The following is an 18,205-nucleotide window of genomic DNA, read 5'->3' on the forward strand; positions in this document are numbered from 1 at the left end:
TATTATGGATACCATTGTCATTTTAAAACATTTAGAATGTCTAACATTACATTTTTGTTAAATCTAACTTTTGAAAGAAATAAACAAATAAATAAATGAGGGAATCACCTTTAAACAGTGTAAGAAGCATTTATTTATTTATTTACTGAAAACAGTGGTAAATGTTTGTAATTTTCAGACATAGTTAGAATGTCTATCATTCAAAAGTTACATTAAACAAAAATGTAATTTTAGACATTCTAATGTCTAAAAATTACAAACATATTTAGAATGTCTAACATCACAAATTAATAACTATGGGATCTTACCCCAAAAAACAATTCTTTAATTCTTCAACTGACTGTCAATGCCAAATGCACTCAATGAAGACAGGACTAAAGCACAAAAAAAAGACATTGAAGCAAAATACCTGTTCAGCATTCACAATCTCTGCATAGACCTGAAGGAGCGTCCTTGATATTATGATGTTGTGTTGGGTCTGCTGGTGAAGGACAGGTGTGCGCAGACATCAGCACCTGTGGGCACATCTGGACTAGCTTTCTCACGGGAGCATCAGATGACAAGACACCAGGAGGAAACAGGAAGGATGCCAGAGCACTTCCTCTTGCGACCCTCCATCAAGCAGCTGTGCGTCTCATAAAGGCCATATGTTGTAGACGTCTCCTCACCTCCTCTGATTTCTCTTTCATCCTTTCTGTCTTCAATCCTCCCGCTCTGTGGACTCCATCTATAACGAGTCTCCAGTCATTTTCAGGCTTTATTTTATTAGTGGGATTTTATCTGAGATGCTCGTTTGATATTTAATCTTTCCGTCGCGGCCTGAAAACACTATTATGAACCGCTGGCTCCATCCTGGCGTCTGCGCAGCGCTCACAGACAGACTTTATGGATTTGGTCTGTTTGACTATTAAAAAGCTTTCATTGACTGCATTTGCAATCATTTATCTCTCAGGGAGACCCGTCTCGCTTGGACAAATTGATGTATTCACATTAGTAATAGTGTCGTGTTCTCAATCATAAATACTGTACTACACTTCCAGTGCCCTCTATAAAATAAAATCAAGCCATTTCCTATCTGTTGGTCTTAGGATCAGATGGACTGCACACAAAATGACAAACGTTAACTGGAATCATGAGGACAAATCAGATTTGCTGGTTTTACTCAATTATAAGTTGTGTTTACTACTTAGGAGGCTGCTAGAATAAACAAGTCAGAGAAAAACATTTATTTAAGACTTGACCTTTACAAGGTTTGTGAGATTTCTACAGATTTATATCTTTTACTGAAAGGACTGAATAAATTATTTAAGTTTTTGCACACTGGCCTATGATCATTTGAATCATATAAAATAGTATTTATTTAATATTTAAATAGTATATTTTATAGTAATATAATATAGTATATATAATATATAAATAAGATATATATATATATATATATATATATATATATATATATATATATATATAATATGTAATACACACACACACACACACACACACACACACACACACACACACACACATATTATAGTAATTTAATAGTAATATTGTAATTATATTTATGTTTTTGATTTTTGAATTTATATTTGACATTATTTAATTTAGAATATATTTATAAAATTCTAACATTTAGATTATATATATATATATATATATATAATTTACTTGAATTATATATATATATATATAATATGTAATATACACACACATACATTTTATAGTAATATTTTTATTATATTTATGTTTTTGATTTTTAGATTTATATTTGATATTTAATTTATATAATTTAGAATTTATATAATTTTAACATGAATATATTATATATCATATTTACTTGAAGTACATATTTAATATATATTATTATATACATATATATACATATAAAAAATATATAAATACGATATATATTTTATAGTAATGTATTAGTAATATTTTTATCATAATTACGATTTTGATTTTTGAATTTATATTTGATATAATTTAATTTAGAATTTATTTATATAACTCTAACATAAATATATTACATATATTTACTTAAAGTACATATTTAATATATATTAGGGCCGGGACTCGATTAAAAAATTTAATCTAATTAATTAGAGGCTTTGTAATTAATTAATCGAAATTAATCGCATTTTAATCGCATGTAAATATTTGACCTGAGAACAGTGAGAATTAAGAATTTTACATGGATTTTTAGTATACCATTGAATAATGACTCAATACATAAGCTTAAGCAACAAAATATTGCTTATTTTTGTTCAACCAAGTCCACCAGACCAGTACAATATTGCCATTAAATGTAGCAAGAGGCACGTTCTTTAACGAGTCTTTCATTCCGAGAACTCTGCTCTTGTGTTTGCTTAATTATGCATTTAAACGTTAATGACCAAACCTATCATTATAAAAGTTGCTGCACATGGAATACAATGCGGATAACATTTAAAAAATAGTTTTTATCAGGTTACACACTGATTATTTATCACTCAAACCCCTTTCTCTACCTGTCCGTTGGTCGCGTATATCCTCCATGTTTGTAGTTTTTTAACACTTTTTATGCGTGTTTGTAGTTCTAATCGAATCGGCGCAGTGTGTTGCGGGCAATATTAGCAGTTAAAAGTGTGCATTGATCGTTAAGTAGTAGACCATCCGGGAATCTTTGGAATACTTTTTAAACATACTACGATTTGGGACATACAATACTATTTAGGACGGACGTCTTTGGCTTGTCTGAACGCTAGTTTGTGCTCCAGTATAATCGGTCCGCCTAATCTCATCCAGTGAGAAACGTTCCGCGTTATAATAATAGTATATTTTTCTATTATATATATGTTGAATTTATATTTGATATATATTTTAGAATTTATTTATATAATTCTAACATTTATATATTATTATATAATATTTACCTAAAGTACATATTTTACAATTTTGTACAATTGTACTTTTTTCGGTGTATTTTTTTTTTTTTATATTTATGTTTTGGATTTTATATGTTTTAAACCATTTTATTAAACATTTTAATATATTTCAATAATTTAACAACATATTTATTTGCATGTTCATGGTTCTCTAAAGTAAAATTGTTTATTAATTTACATTTAACATTTTTATAATTAGCTAATTATTAGCTTTTTATAAACTTAAAACTCCTATATTAAAATTTCACACAAGTCATCAACATCAGTTTGGTCACTTTTTTTGGTTTCTTGCTCCGAAAAAGCTGAACCAGTATAGATATTGCCAACATTTTGACTGTGTGAGACTTGCCCCGCAAACACAATTATAAACCACACAAATTGGCATTTTATCTGAATGAACTACTAATACAAAGTAATATAATTCAGATGGACTGATAAGCAGAGCAAGTGCCAGCACATCTTTCCTGAGGGTTCTGCAGGCCTGATCCTCTCCACAGCTAAAGCAGAGGAGTAGTTTAATTAAAAACTGAATCAGAGATGATAAACAATCACTCGCAGACTGGGGAGAAGCGGACGGAATGAAAGAGGAGTGTGTAAATGAACAGTTAATGAACTGAGAGGCAAAGCACAGCAGGCAGACGGAGAAATAAAATGCCAAATCTACATTTAAATAATCAGAGGAATCCAGTTTAAATCCTCACTGGAAACACAGGAGCATCTGGACGCTCACGAGGAACGATTACACTGAGCAGCGAACATCAAACACACAGACGGACGGACAGACAGAAAAAACTGGAGGAAAAAAGAAAGCAAATTTCTTTGACCTTTTGTGTCTTACTTCCTCCTGCGGTCCATCAGATGTGTTTTCATCAGGTCCAGCTGGAGGACGAGCAGAGGTGATGATCTGGACCCAGCTGGGTTTTGGTCTTCGATAATGTGTTTCTGATTCCTAAAGTCAGGAGAAATCCTCTCTCTTCGAGACAGCGATAAGTCATCTGGTCAGATCGTACGTGTTTGATTAGACGAGAAAGACCACTGAGAGAACATAAAAGAGAATACATATAGGAGGCATTAAACAGAAATAACATCCAAAGGCACACATTTCTAATAATTGTGCAGTTAATTCTCATATTTTATTTTCAGAAAGTTTTGCAATATTTGTCCTCTTCCCAAGTTTGTTACGACCGAAACACAGTAATATATCATTTAATAAGAAGGGTTATATTGACTTATTAAGATTTTGCTTACATCTTCCTTGTAAATATATATTTTTTTCTATTTTACACTGCAAAAAATGTTTTTCTTACTTTGATTTTTTTGTCTTGTTTCCAGCTAAAATATCTAAAAATTCTTAAATCAAGACGGATTTTCTTTCGAAACAAGCAAAACAAGTTTTCTGCTTGAAATAAGATTTTGCTCACCCCATTGATTTTTTTTTTTTTTTTTTTTTTTTGCTTGTTTTAAGCAAAAATTCACTTAATTTTGACTTCTTTTTTTCTGAAAACGAGACAATTTTTACTTCTTGATTTAAGAATTTTCAGATATTTTGGCTGGAAACAAGACAAAAAATCTGAATAAGAAAAGCTTTTTTGCAGTGTATTAAAAAGTTGTCAGAGGTAAATCAATAATTGCAATTTTAACAATATTTCAAGTGTGATTTATGAGATTTGTTGTATTTTAAATCGTTTTTTCTTTGTAAAAGGCAAAAAGTTGATCATACTGATTTCAAACTTAAGGATTCATTAGTTTAAATATACATTAAAGCAAACACTAACATTGCTTATTATTTTTGACAAAACACCCTATGTTTAGGTAGTGTTTGCCCATATTAAAACATACTAGAGTACTAAAAATGTCCACAACTGTAATAAAATGTTTATTTCTCTCAAATAAAGGATTATGTGTTTCTTTTCATCACAACAACTGAAACACAGTATGTATACAGTTGCAATCAAAATTATTCAACCCCCCAGAGACTGCAGTACTTTACAAATGTTTTTTGCTCTTTCTGAAGATCCAGGACTAAATTGCATCTACAACAGTTTTCTGGCATATTAAAAAGTGATAATGTCAATATATAATTTTATGTTTTTGAGTTATAGGATTTTTTAATAACACAGCTATGTCAAAATTATTCAACCCCTATTCAACATTGCTGTTTTAAGACAGTTATTTTTATGGTCAGGAACAAAATTGTCTTAAAAAATTGTCTTAAGCCTTTACAAACTTATTCAAAACGGAATTAGCTTGGGGTGTTACACATAGTATAATCTTAGCCCATGCATGTGCTGATAGGGAGTAGCAAATATGTGACCCTGGACCACAAAACCAGTCTTAAGTCGCTGGGGTATATTTGTAGCAATAGCCAAAAATACATTGCATGGGTCAAAATTTTTGATTTTTCTTTTATGCCAAAAATCATTAAGAAATTAAGTAAAGTTCATGTTCCATGAAGATTTTTTGTAAAATTCCTACTGTAAACATATCAAAATGTAATTTTTGATATGTAATATGCATTGTTAAGAACCTAATTTGGACAACTTTAAAGGTGATTTTCTCAGTCTTTTTGATTTTTTTGCATCCTCAGATTTCTGATTTCAAATAGATGTATCTCAGCCAAATATTGTCCTATCCTAACAAACCATACATCAATAGAAAGCTTATTTATTGAGCTTTCATATGATGTATAAATCTCAGTTTTGTCAAATTTAACCTTATGACTGGTTTTGTGGTCCAGGGTCACATATGGTAAAGTCAACAAAGCTCACACAAAATCAATAGAGAAGAAATAGTTTGCTATATTAGAAAGTCTAAAACTACATGAAGATGTCTAAGACATTACACGTCCCTAGAGACACAGCTGGCAGCCGTATTCCTTAGATTAAAGTGTGTTGAACCAGAAAACCTTTGAGGCCGTTGAATAAAAAAGCACAATATCATAAAATGTTTGATCAGATCAACTGAGAAAAACTTGCAATGTACAGCCAAAGACTTGCAAGATGACCCGACGAAAGGACGACAAATTTTTCAATGCTGTGTACAAGAGGAACACTAGACAAGTGTAGTCTTCATGTTGAGGAATCTTGCTGAATACCACTCTTGACCAAGAAGAACAAAAGGATAAAAGGAAAAAAATTTGGATAGACCTGTGGAGTTCTGGAAGAATGTTTTATGGAGTGATGTGTCCAAACTGGAACTTTTTTGGATGTATGGATCAGAGGTATGTCTGGTGCAAAAATGACAAAGCTTATAAGCAGAAGAACACCATCTCCATCATCAAACATGGAGGTGGGCCAGTCCTGCTATGGGGTTGTTTTACTGTAGCAGGAAGTGGAAAACATGACCATACAAAGGATATCATTGATTTATGAAAGTATAAGACCATTTTGGCAAACATTGTGATGCCTTTTGTGCAAAGTCTAAAGCTAATAATCAATGGACTTTCCTGCAGGACAATCATCCCAAAGTATACGTTCAAATCTACTTACGCTTGGTTTAGGAATCTGTCATAGAATGTTATAAGTGGCCTGTTCAGTTTCCAGATGTAATTCTCATTGAAAATACATGGTTGAATTTGAAGCAAGCAGTGGCAAAGTAAAAACCAAAGACTATCAGTGATCTGAAAGCTCTTTCAGGCGAGGAATGGCCCAAGATTGCAGAAGAAAGGGGACAGAAGCATCTAAGCACTTCCAGGCAGTGTTTATTGGTGGTTTTAAAGAATAAAAGATTCTACACCAAATTTACTTTCAGGGGTTGAATAATTGTGAACATAAATGTTTAGAGCCAATTCGATTTTTTGTCATTATTCATCAACTTACGTTCTCAGAATTACTCAAATGTGTATTAATAAACTTTCTTTAATAGTTTACTCATGCCTTTGTTTCACAAAATGTTCTGCAATATGTCTTGCAGGTCAAGGGGGTTGAATAATTTTGATTGCAACTGTATATATTAATCGTGATTAATCACATCCAAAATAAAAGTTTGTTTTTACATAATATATGTGAGTACTGTGTAAATTTATTATGTATATAAAAATACACACTTGTATGTGTATATATATATATATATATATATATATATATATATATATATATATATATATTTGATGCAAAATGTTATATGTAACTATAAAGAGTTTATACGTATATAGAATTAAACATAAATATAAATATATACTATTATTTTAATATATACATGTACGTGTATGTATTTATATATACATTATTAATATACTCAGTACTCACACATTTATTATATAACCACAAACTTTTATTTTGGATGTGATTAATCACGATTAATCATTTGACAGCCCTAATATATATATATATAACCCTTCTTGTTAAAAAAAATAAATAAATATATATATATATATATATATATATATACTATATATATTTTAACAAGAAGGGTTATATTATATCTTCCTTGTAAATATATATTTTTTTCTATTTTACACTGCAAAAAAATTTCTTACTTCCAAAATATCTAAAAAATTTTAAATCAAGAAGGATGGTCTTGTTTTTGAAAAAAAAGAAGTTAAAATTAAGTGAATTTTTTGCTCTAAGTAATCGAAGTAAGAAAAGCATTTTTGCAGTGTAATAAAAATTAAAGAAAAGTACAATTTTAAAAATATTTCAAGTGTGATTTATGAGATTTGTTGCATTTTAAATCTAGATTTTTCATTGTAAAAGGCAAAAAGTTGATCATACTGATTTCAAAGTTAAGGATTTATTAGTTTGAATATACATTGAAGCTGCTTTGAAAATACATTGTAACTGCTTTTCAAATGTGTAGAATGGCCTATATACAGGGGCGTCGCTCGGAATTCTGGGCCCCGTGCACTGACTCAGCTGAGGGGCCCCCCTAAAAACTAAAAATTACATTCTAACTAAAAATGTTTGTGTAACCCCTCTAACTCGAAACATTCTGGAACTTACTCCGAGCCGGTCTCGAACCCCGGTCTCCGGCATGGTAGGCGGGCGCACTAACAATAAGCAACATTGGTCGCTAGTGCGACTCCTGACATCGGGCAGTTAGGTTTACCTGCACTGTTCGCTATCGCAATAACACGCACTCGGGGGAGGGGGATCGCGAACAAATACATTTTTGACACCAATAAACAGCAATTAGAATAATTTAAAGTTAATCATTTTTACTATTAAATATTTTTTTTAGCACCACAATTTTATTGGGGGCTTCTCTGGGCCCCCTCTCAGTCATGGGCCCCGAGAATCGTCATCGTTTACCCCCCCTTTACAGCGCCCCTGCCTATATATACATATACATATCAAAGAATCCTGAAAATGTGTTTTCACAGAAGTATGAAGCAGCACAGCTGTTTTCAACACATATGTTTCTTAAGCAGCAAATTAGCATATTAGAATGGTTTCTGAAAAATGCTAAAAATTCAGCTTTGATCACAGGAAAAAATTACATTTTACTATGTATTCAAATAGAAAAGAGTTCTTTTAAATTGTAATAATATTTTACAATATTGCCGTACTTTTATTTTATTTTTCTTAATTTCTTGCCCTAATGGTCCTTCAATTTTAACTGAAAGAGAAAAAATGGTAAATGTATCGGTTTCAAAAATGAAGTCACTTCATTCAGAAGTAAATAGCAGTTCAAAGCCGTGAAATATGCTCTTTGATGGTGAAAACGCCTTATCATCCAGTGTCTGAGGTAATAATTACCTGTCATACACTAGAAACACACTAAAGTGCTATCTGAGATCACCAGAATGACAGATCAGGTCTGAGATCAGTTTAAGTCAGTAAAAAGGTTACAGCAGGTCTGAACTATCAGTAGTATCATTGTTTCTATAGACGGTTTGCACTTGGTGACACTCAGATGTAAAATACAGCATGGATTGCATGATTAATGTACTACTGAATACATTGTTCTGCTAATGTATGTTCAAACCACAGGAAAAAACTATGTAGCAAGCAGGAAATGGCGCAATATTTTGAAAAACTAAAGTTAATAGGTGATAAAGATACATACGAGCAGTAATACTTAAGATATTAGCCTAATATTTCACTTGCCTGACCAGGAATTATAAGTACAAACATGAATGTTGCCCTGGAAATCCTGGTTTAGTTTGGCCAACCACAAACACCTATTGTTCCTCAGACATTTTTTTCCATTCTTCCATGGGATTTGTTATAACTTTTGGCAGTCTGTTATAGGACTTCCTTTTCCTCGATTCGACCAATTAGTACAGCCCAAAATATGACAATAATTGACCATTTTCAGCAGCAATAATCAGCAAAATAGGCCAGTTTTGGTTAGTTCAATGGCATTGTTTATATACAGTGCCGCCAATATGGCCGATTGATGATGCATGTGAAAAACAAAGCATGAAATATTTTCTTTGATGGTGAAAACACTTCATCCAGTTTCTGAGATAATAATTACCTGTCATACACTAGAAATAGACTAAAGCGTTATTTGAGATCATCAGAATGACATTAGCTCAGGTCTGAAATCAGTTTAGGCCAATAAACAAGGCTACAGCAAGACTATCAGTAGTGTTATTGTTTCTATTCATAGAGGGTTTGCACTTACACTACCAGTCAAAAGTTTGGGCACGTCATATTGGCCAATATTTCAGCCATATTGGCTATATTTAGATGTAAACAACAGCATGGATTACAGTTAATGTTGTACTGAATACATTGTTCTGTTAATTTAATCTGTTTTAACCATGGAGAAAACAAGGTAGTAAGCCAATAGGGTGCAATATTTTGACAAACTAAAGTTTATAGGTGGTAAAGATATGTATGAGCAGTATTAATTAAGATATAAGCCTAATATTTCACATACCTGACCAGAAATTATAAGTACAAACATGAATGTTGCCCTGGAAATCCTGGTTTAGTTCAGCCAACCACATACAGTTTTTTCCACTCTTCTACGTGATTTGTTATAACTTTTGGCAGTCTGTTATAGGACTTCAAACGTTTTTCCCGATCCGACCAATTAGTACAGCCCAAAACATGATACTTGACTATTTTTCAGCAGCAATAATCAGCAAAATATGCCAGTTTTATTCAGTTCAGTGGCATTGTTTATATACAGTGCCGCCAATATGGCCGATCTGGTCTGAACTATCAGTAGTATCAATGTTTCAATGCTAGAATGAATGAATGATGCATTTATATAGCGCTTTATTGTGTATTGCCGTACACCCAAAGCGCTTTACAATCATATGGGGGATCTCTCCTCAACCATCACCAGTAGAAGGTTCGCACTTTGTCACGATTTGGTCAGTTACCCGGATACGCTGCCATATTGGCAATACTCAGATGTAAACAACAGCATGGATTGCATGATCAATGTACTACTGAATACATTGTTCTGCTAATTTATGCTGTCTAAACCACAACAAACTAATGTTAATAGCTAGTAAAAATACATACGAGCAGTATTAATGAAGATATTAGCCTAATATTTCACCTGCCTGACTTGAAATTATAAAAACAAACACAATGTTAACATTCTAGGCCTGGAAATCCTCATTCAGTTTGGTCAAACCACAAATGCATTTTGTTCCTCAGACAGTTTTTTTGTACTCTTCTCCTTGATTTGTTATGACTTTTGGCAGTTTATAGTACTTCAATTGTTCGACAAATTAGTACAGCCCAAAACATGACAACATTTGACCATTTCCAGCAGCAATAATCAACAAAATATACAAATTTTGTTCGGTTCAGTGGCACTGTTTACATCCAGTGGCCGATTGATGACGTGTAGTGAAAACAAAGCCTGAAATATACTTCATCTTTCAGTGTCTGAGGTAATAATTACCTGTCATATACTAGAAATAGACTAAAGTGTTATCTGAGATCATCATTAGCTCAGGTCTGAGATCAGTTTAGACCAGTAAACAAGGTTACAGCAGGTCTGAACTAGCAATAATATTATTGTTTCTGCGTTGAAGACGTTCACAGTCAAGTCCAATCAGCAAATTAGCAAAATCATGTAGCTGACCTTGTATACACACTTAACCTTCTTGTCTGCGTTTGTGTGAGTGTATATGTGAGAGAGAGTGCAGTTCATTCGTTTCTTGCCTGTTGGTCATGCTCTGGTTTGCATATCAGATGAATCATCCTTCCGAGGCATTGGGTCACAGTTAAATTGAACATCTTGGAACCAATTTATTCCATTAGGAGCTCCGAGTCCAGGACCGGAATACTGACAGCCAATTTCAGCTCCTCTAAAGCGTCAAGCATGAAGGAACCGCAACAAAAGATGATAGATTTAGCCAGACAATACACACACACCGTTGGCATCAGGTGTGTGTGTGTGTGTGTGTGTGTGTGTGTGTGTGTGTGTGTGTGTGTGTGTTTCTATATTTGAGCGGGTTATGGAGTAAGACCTCACAATGCTGCCGCGATTTTATGTCTCTCTCATCAATAGTACCTCATTCATAAATGACTTTGGATTTTAAAAGACTGCTAAAATCCTCTCAAAGCACGGCGTGAGGTCTCATAAAGAGGCCGTAATTGAGGACGAGCTCTGACACGTGTCAACACATCCATTACCGAGCGGTGAAAGCGCTTCGACACTCGTCTAATCCCTTCTATTCTCCAACACTAGCCTTTGTGTGTCCACTTCATTTTCCTTCGTTTGAACAGAGAACACCCTGAAAAAGACCACTTGTCTGTACTAAAGAAGTCAAACGCTGTTCAAACTGCATTTGTAAGAAAAGGGTTTAAATTATAGAGCACTTTTGGAGGACTTAAAACCATCTAAAAGAAGTCCTAAATGCTGAGAGGATTTTTAAAAGGTAACTTACATCAACATTTTTTTTTTTTGCAACGCGGAGTAAAGGGATAGTTCACCCAAAAATGAAAATTTGATGTTTATCTGCTTACCCCCAGGGCATCCAAGATGTAGGTGACTTTGTTTCCTCAGCAGAACACAAACGAAGATTTTTAATGAAAACCGGTGCAGTCTTTCAACCATATCATGGACGTGGATGGGCACCAAACCTTTAAAAGTAAACAAAATCATGCACAGACAAATCCAAATTACGCCCTGCGACTCGTGACGATACATTGATGTCCTAAGACACGAAACTATCATTTTTTGCGAGAAACTGAACAGTATTTATATCATTTTTTACCTTTGATAAACAGCAACGTCCATCTCTCGTGCTCAGGACAGATGGACGTGGCTGTGTATCAAATGTAAAAAATGATATAAATACTGTTCAGTTTCTCGCAAAAAATGATAGTTTCGTGACTTAGGACATCAATGTATCGTCACGAGTCGCAGGGCGTAATTTGGATTTGTCTGTGCATGATTTTGTTTAGTTTTAAAGGTTCGGTGCCCATCCATATCCATTACATGGCTGGCAGACTGCACCGATTTTTGTTAAAAATCTTTGTTTGTGTCACCTACATCTTGGATGCCCTGGGGGTAAGCAGATAAACATCAAATTTTCATTTTTGGGTGAACTATCCCTTTAAGCGAAACATCCCATTAGCCACTAGTGCAGTGTAAAACTATTTGAGCTACAAACCATATGATAATACATTAAAACAATACGAAAACAACTAACAGTTTAAAATATCAAGCAACCAGTGGTGTATAAAGTACCTGAAAGCCATAAAATCTTACCATAAAACACCTTTGGTAGAAGTTGAAGTCACCATTTAGAATATTACTTGAGTAAAAGTCATAAGTATGTGATACTTTTTGTACTTTTTTTTTTTTTTATCTTAAATGTACTTAAGATTTGAAAGTAAAAGTACAAGTAAACGCAAATTCGCAATTGCGAGTTTATATCAAACATTTCTGAGAAAAAAAGTCTGAATTATGAGTTTATAATGCAGCTCTGACTTTATTTCTCACAATTGTTAGTTTATATCACCCAATTCGGAGAAAAAAGTCAGAATTGAGTTTGTATCGCAATTTTTTTTTTCTGGGGAAAAAGCCAGAATTTCTTGAAAAGAAGTACCTCAAACTTGCAATTGCGAGAAAAACAAGTCTGAATTGTGAGTTTTATCTTGCAATCCTGACTTTTTTCTGATATAAAAAGTCAGAATTCTGAGTTTATAAACTTTGTGTTTGCTCACAAAAACCTTTGTGATGGAAATAAAAAGGTGAAAGAAAAACATTTTTGAGGGAAAGGCAATATTTTGGGGAGCAAACACTTTCTAGATAGATCACAATACTTTTGTGAGAATTTTTTTTCATACAGTTTTGCAAAATTAAGAAAAAAAAAGGTTTTCTCACAGTTGCGAATTTACATCTCGCAATTCTGACTGAGATCCTGACTTCTGACTATTTTGTAGTAAGTAGCGAATATGCTTCAGGGAAATGTATACATTTTAATTAGGAAATGTAGTGGAGTAAAATTAAAAGTAGGTTGAAAAATAAAAACTCAAGTAAAGTACAGATACTCCCAAAAAATACTTAAGTACTGATACTATTTCGTATACTATTTGAACTGAACTGACGATGATATCACTGAATTCATTGATGAACTGCCTTTAACTGAAAATTGATTGTTTACAATAATGCGTTACTTACACACTATGGTACTGTTTAAATACTGTGCAGTTGCTTTGACACAATCTGTATTGTTAAAAGCACTATATAAATAAAGGTGACTTGACTTGACTTGACTACTGTAACAAAGTATTATTACTGTTTAGTTGTCTTAACTTTTGGCAGTCTAGTGTACTCCAATTGTTTTCCTGGTCTGACCGATGAGCACAGCCCAAAACATGACAATAATTGATAATTTTCAACAGCAATAATCACTAAAACGTACAAGTTTTGTTTGGTTCAGTGGCATTGTTTATGGTCAATATGGCCGATTAATGACGCGTTGTAAAAACACTATACCGGACGTCTCGCTCAGTCTTAAGTTAAAAATTCAAACTAAATGGTGCTAATTCTAAATAACACATGGTTTAACTTCTTTAAAACTTTTTTGCATGCTACTATAGCATACAAAGATTAGCTTTACCTGATTTGGCAAATCCATCCTGCTGGGGAAAAAATGGTTTCCACAAAAAAATACCAAACCATCAACTGTTGACCATTTAAACCATTACCTAATAGTTTCTAGTAGCACGTTTCAAGTTTGTATAGAATTGGGCTACTTGTAAACTGTTGCCATGGATTGATTTTTTTTCCTTGTGATTTGGATTTTTTATTACTATAGTTATTTCCAAGTTTAAATGGTGTACAGGTATGTGCAAAAAAAAAATAGAATATCGAGGGAAAGTCCATTTATTTCAATAATTTATTTCAAATAGTGAAACTTTTATGTTATATTAGTTCACTACAAACAAAGTGAAATATTTCAAGCCTTTATTTGTTTCAATTTTGATGATTATGGATTAAAGACAAAAAAAAAAAAAAACTAATCCAGAATTTCACAAAATTAGAATATTTCATGTGACCAATAAAAAAGGATCTTAAACACAAGTTGGCCTTCTGAAAAGTGTGTTAATGTACTGTATTATGTCTTCAGTACTTTGTTGGGCCTCCTTTTGCACTAATTGAGGTGTTATGGAGGCCAAGTTGCTTTGATATTGGCCTTCAGCACGTCTGCATTTCGGGATCTCTGTTCCCTCATCTTCCTTTTGACAATGCCCCATAGATTTTCAATGGGGTTTAAGTCAGGTGAGTGTGCCGGCCAATCAAGTACAGTTATTCCATGGCTATTAAACCAGGTACTGGTAGTTTTGGCTTTGTGGGCAGGTGCCAAATCCTGCTGGAAAATAAAATCATCATCTCCAAAAAGCTTCTAAAATTTCCTGGTAGACAGCTGCGTTGACTGTGGACTTGATAAAACACGCACCCACAGCAGCAGATGACATGCTCCCCAAACCATCACTGACTGTAGAAACTTCACACTGGACTTTAAGCAGCTTGACTTTTGTGCCTCTCCGGTCTTCCTCCAGACTCTGGGACCTTGATTTCCAAATGAAATGCAAAATTTGCTTTCATCTGAAACAGGACTTGGGACAACAGACCAACACTTTTTCTCCTTAGCCCAGCACAGACGCTTCTGACGCTGTTTTTGGTTCAGGAGTGGCTTGACGCATGGAATTCTCCAGCTGTAGCCGCTGTCATGCAGACGCCTGTCTGTGGTGGTTCTTGATGCATCTCAGTCCACTCCTTATGAAGCTCCCCCAGATTTCTGAACCACCCTTGCTTGACAATCCTCTCAAAGCTACGGTCATCCCTGTCACTTGTGCACCTTTTCCGGCCACATTTTTCCCTTCCTCTTAACACTCTGTTAATATACTTTGATACAGCGCTCTGTGAGCATCCAGCTTCTTTTGCAATTGCCTTTTGAGACTTTTCCTCCTTATGGAGGGTGTCAATGATGGTCTTCTGCACAAGCGTCAAGTCAGCAGTCTTCCCCATGATTTTGAAACCTAAGCCAGACTGAGACAATTTAAAGGCTGAGGAAACCTTTGCAGGTGTTTTGCATTAATTAGCTGAATAGATTGGGACACAGGGAGCCTACAATGAAACTTTGTCATGATATTCTAATTTTGTGTAAAACTGTTTTTTGTTTTGTTTTTGTTTTTAGCTTTAATCCATAATCATTCAAATTGAAACAAATAAACGCTTGAAATATTTCACTTTGCGTATAGTGAATTAATATAACACAAGTTTCACTTTTTGAAACAAATTATTGAAATAAATGGACTTTCCCTCGATATTCAAATTTTTTGCCACATACCTGTATAAAGCATAAAAATGACTGTCAATCGTATATTTTATGTATGTGAGTGACATATGGATAAAGTCACTGGGCTTGTTTTGGAATATTTTTGATTGGCGTTTAGACAACCTTATCCAGTATGTTTTCCAGTTTGTTTTGGGTCAGATTCAATTGGGATTTAGTGATTTTAACATGGAACCAGTACAAACAAACAGTTTACCAGTAGAGACCCACAGAGACCATTACAGATTTCAATAAAACCAATATATTTTTCATTATAAACTATTAAAGATGGTTTCCATTTTTTTTTTTTTTTTTTTTTTTGGCTAGTGTAGTATAGGCAAAGGTCAAGCTGGTTAGTTAGCAGAGCACATAAGAAGTGCAGAGCACATAAAAGTTATTGGTTGTTACTGATATCAGAAACCAACCTGACCATGTTAAGTTACTATGACCTGGTTTCTCCAACAGGAACTGTGCTGCGAATCACTCTATCTCACACTTATTTAATTTAGTCCTTCAACACGCTTATTATCCTGATCTTAACAGGGAGACTGAATCTGGCTTCAGAAATGAAGTAGATTTATGATTTATTAATATCCAATTTCTCCCCGCTGCACACCTACAGCTACAGGACGAATCTGATAATACAGGCAGAGGTGGATTTTGCAACATAATGTAAATGGAAAAGAGAGTATAGATGATTCTTTATGATTATTCAACTCTATTCACTACTTTTAATATAAACACATTATTGAATCAAATCTAATGGTTTAGTCTGAGGCACAAGCCCAGCACTAATGTCCAAACAAGTAAAGACACAAACCATCACAATGCAGATTCATATTAAGCCTAATAGTAAGCTTATACTTCTGACTCATCCCTATTCTCAAAAAATTATTTAAAGGCTCACTTGTGAGGTTTAATTATTTTATTTACTATCCAGGCTAATAATTTTCAGTGCCCAGAGCAGTCCTGGAATGTTAGTTTTTTGGTTCCCAGAATTGTATTTTTTATGGTTTGTTTTTGGTTAGCCGGGAAAGTTTTCTTAACGTTTTTAGAACTTTAGCTTTTGGTTTGTAAAACGTTCCCAGATCGTTAATTTAACATTACCAGAACATTAATTTTTGTTCCCAAAACGTATTTTGGTTTGTAGAACGTTATTCAAATGTTATTTTAACGTTCCCAGAACATTATTTTTTGTGGTTTGTTTTTGGCTAGCCAGGAAACGTTCCCAGAATGTTTTTGGTTTGTAGAATGTAAGTCAAACATTATTGAAACGTTATTCTAATGTTCCCAGAACGTTACCTTTTATAGTTTGTTTTTGTTTAGTCTGGAAAGTTTTTTTTAACGTTCCGAGAATGTTAGTTTTTGGTTTGTAGAATGTTATTCTAACATTATTCTAATGTCCCCAGAACGTTTTTAGTTCTCAGAACATTACTTTTTGGTTTGTAAAACATTATTCAAACGTTATTGTAACATACCCAGGACGTTTTATGGTTTTAAACGTTTTCTTAACGTTCTACGAACGTTAGTTTTTGGTTTGTAGAACGTTATCCTAATGTTAATATAACGTTCCCAGAAAGTTCATCAATGCGCAAGACTTCTGGTTCCTTTGGCGCTATAGGGAAATAACAAAAAGAATAATGTGCCGTAAATGGTAAAACTGTTAGCACTACAAACCAGCATGTTCATAATTAAGATAATACATTAAAATAATATGGTGAGACACACCAATTTGCAATATCAAGCAGCAAAATGAGCTGTTTTGATTCAAATGTGCTGCATTCATTTGAACTCTTTCCGCTCCCTTTATGATTTTGTGTTGTTTTACAAAATGTAATGTTGACTTATATGAAGTTTTGCATGTATAGTAAGACATAAAACATCTTGAATACATTGTAAATCACTCTGGGCAGCAGTGACATGAGCTTAATTTTGCTATAAGAGGATTTAATTAACACAAATACAGACAGTGAATCTCGCTTTTGTTCCAGGATATTCCCCTGCCAGGTGCTGTATGACGGTTTTGGAGAAATACCCTAAGCAGTTTCTGCGATTAGTTTCAAGTTGTGAGATACAGAGCAGATATAGTGGCTGCCACATCGATGCATTGATGTGAGTGTTTAACATACCAAAACACAAATGACCTGAATTATCAGCTCCTGTGTTTACTGTGATTGTTCATTCCATTGTACTTTGACATAAAACCAAAATCTCACTTACTTGCTCTTAAGTGTCTCATAGACAGATGCAGAATCACTCAGATCTAGACTAGAGTTGCACTGCCACCTAGGGGTGTCCTTAGGCGTTGCTGCTTTTACTTCACTATCCAACTAAACAGTCAAACATGGTTTAAGATCAGGATTCAGGAAAAACACATTCAGTCAAGAGTTAGTATATATGTAGTTTACAATATTGAACATAGAATAGCAAACATACACTAACATGTAAACACATGCACAGACATATTACTGTATATAGAAAGAGCTTAGCAAACACACTGAAGTAAATGGGTGTAATGTGACAGCAGTGTAATAAAGGTGGATTAAAAACCTTTACACCTGTCAAGGGTGTCTGA

Source organism: Garra rufa, chromosome 14, assembly GCF_049309525.1.
Source record: "Garra rufa chromosome 14, GarRuf1.0, whole genome shotgun sequence".
In the NCBI taxonomy this organism is placed as follows: Eukaryota; Metazoa; Chordata; class Actinopteri; order Cypriniformes; family Cyprinidae; genus Garra; species Garra rufa.